We start from the raw sequence: 2,677 nt of genomic DNA, 5'->3' as shown, positions 1-2,677 counted from the left end.
TAATCGCATGCGGGCATAGTACATGGCTTGCTAGGGGGAGATCACGAGTTTAAGATGGGAGGATTTATGTGCTTACCCGTATTTAACTTTAGCCCCGAATTTGAAAACTTGCATCAAGACGGCCCACATGCTGCTAGCCATAAATCCCATTTGAAACAGGTCCGTGTATGTCTTATAGGCTAGTAGGTGTTTGGGGATTATTCTTATGACATTCCATTCAATTCATTTTCCCATGTCAACCTTCCTACACCTGCCTTTAAAACAAAGCATAAGTGACTCCATATGGAGTTGGGAACCTTTTACTTTGATATAATGTTAGTGGTGGTGGAGAAGGGGAAAAGGGCCACCTCTACTACAAGAATAAGAATTTAGAGCATAGTCGCACCTGGGGTTTGTGGGGGCATGGGGAAGAGTAAAACTCCATCTATATGAAAATCCCAAAAATTACTCTAGGAATCTAAATGCGTTTCAATGCTCCATTAGCATGTCAAAGAAGCAAGGTATCAAGCTATAATCGTGGATATGCTTGCTTCTCCTCATTCATATGTCGATTTTCTTGATAAAAAAGGGTAGTTTCTACAATAGAGTTCCCATGATTTTCCCTTGTCCCTGTTTTCAAATGGAGGTGTACATGTGACCTTTGATCATCTTCCCCCCCTGTTGACCCTACTCAAGTGGGTTGGACGGGCTCTTAAATGAGCACAATATTGTTGCAATAAAGTGAAGTCTTTATTGTGGTTGGGTTCAGATGTCACTGCGGCAAAGAAACAAAGAGGTGCGCTCAGCTAGGGGGTTAAGAAAGTTTGGATGGAAAAGTTGAACCCCCTCTTTGAGCAATGGAGTTTGTCCACCTTCTTGCCAGGATGAAAAAAAAAAAGCAAAGCCTTACTAAAGGCTAACCTACAACCAATGGGTTGATTGAAAGTGGCATGATAGGGTATTTGTTATCACGAGCTAGCTAGCACATTGTGTGAATGTGCAGGGCGGCAGATATTGCAAGCAAGTGGATTGCCTTCGCCTCCGTTTAGAGCCACCCTCTGACAAATTCCTTAGGCCCTCATTGGTTAGGGTGAGGATTAGGCAATACGGTATCCCGATTCCCCTTCAACACTATATCGCACATGCATGCTCAAATGGAATATAGCGTGGAGGTGAAGATGACGGTGCACACAGATCATGGGTTGTCCGATTGGGTAGCACGAATTTACAAAATTTCTCAAATTTACAAATCCCCCTCATCTTATAATATGGCACACCCAAATTCCCTATATTTGAATAAGGTGTGGTACATGCCTTGCTAGTGGGACGAGGGGAAATGTGAATTAGCCGTTATGTTTTTTGACATGGTCACCTACTCCTTAAGGCTTAAACCCTCGACTCTCAGCCAGCTTGTCATTTTCCTGAACAGAGTATTCAAATTAGTTGAAAGCAGAGCCTAGCAGACGTGCGCCAAGCTAGCCTGTATAACACCAGGCGATCAGATCCAAGCTTGTACTTGCCTTAACATACATGGGCACATCTTGGTGATGTGGAGCATGTAGAAGAGTGGGCCTGCTATGAGATGGTGAAGCAAGACTTAGGGCTGGAGACCGTGAAGCAACTCGGTTGGGGAGGGCATGGCTTGACCCTACCTCTCGCAATCACTTCGCCTGCAAGGTGCTGGCCTCCCATCATGAGGGTTAGCACAAACTCCTCCTCACATCATCATCATCATCATCTTTGCAGAAGAAGTCTGAAAAGAGGAAGCTTAAGGCCATGCACATGAGGCCCAAGGAAGCCGTTGAGAATGCGACCTTGCTGCGGGAGGTAGATCTTCTTCACCATCTTCGCGGCTTGCCTAGCATCCTCCCCCTCATCACCAAGGTCGAGGGCAATGATGGGTGCATCCACTTATTAACCCCCTTCTGCGACGCAGGTGACCTCCTTGACAGACTTGACATGTGCCGAATCCTCCATGAAAGGGAGGTTGCCCACATTGAGGCGAGCTTGGTCCAAGCCCTCATCTAGTGCCATGCTCAAGGTATCGTTCACCGTGACATTAAGCCTGGGAATGTGCTTTTTTGCAGGTATACGGCCAGGGAAAACTAGCTGCTTCAGGTGCACCATGACTATCATTAGAGCATCCCCGACAAATGCTTGATGACCTCTATGTTGGAACCTTGACCTCTGCGTGCCGAAGCTCATCCAAGGACGCTACGACCATTTCATAAATATTTGGAGCCTCGGGGTCCTCCTCTACCTGATGCTCACTAACATCGTGCCCTTCATCCAACACCTTGCTCATGATGCCTCCAACAAAGACATCCATGTTGCCATCCTCTGCAACAAGCTCTCTGTGGATGGGTCCATCCTTGTTGCCTCAGCTCAAGACCAACCCAAATGATTTTCTCATATGAAACTGATCATTTAGTGTGGGAGAATAATCGAGAAAAAGGGTTAGAATATAGACATGTGCTTATGGATCTATCTCAACACGGGGCCAAGGTTAAGGGGGTTTATCAAAGAGAAAGACAACCTAATGGAGCTTAAAGACCTTAGGGTTAGCTTCATTAAAGACCTCCAAAGGTTAGTGTTAAGAGTCCTTTGACCTTAGGCAAGCTAGGGATCTGCTTGAGGTGGTAACCTGGCCCAAGCTTGAGGTCCTTGTCATGCTTGCTGACTAAGGTGCTTGAGGTGC

At 46.1% G+C, this 2,677-nt stretch overlaps 1 pseudogene; it reads left to right on the top strand.

Moving 5' to 3' along the window:
- Positions 1 to 1,561: 1,561 nt before the first annotated feature.
- On the top strand, positions 1,562 to 2,140 carry LOC147449554 (calcium-dependent protein kinase 20-like; annotated as a pseudogene).
- The last annotated feature ends 537 nt before the right edge of the window (positions 2,141 to 2,677 follow it).

Source organism: Adiantum capillus-veneris, chromosome 10 (genome assembly GCF_014529385.1).
Source record: "Adiantum capillus-veneris isolate H3 chromosome 10, ASM1452938v2, whole genome shotgun sequence".
Classification (NCBI taxonomy): Eukaryota; Viridiplantae; Streptophyta; class Polypodiopsida; order Polypodiales; family Pteridaceae; genus Adiantum; species Adiantum capillus-veneris.
The sequence above is the reverse complement of the archived record's forward strand: the minus strand, read 5'-3'. Positions and strand labels throughout refer to the sequence as shown.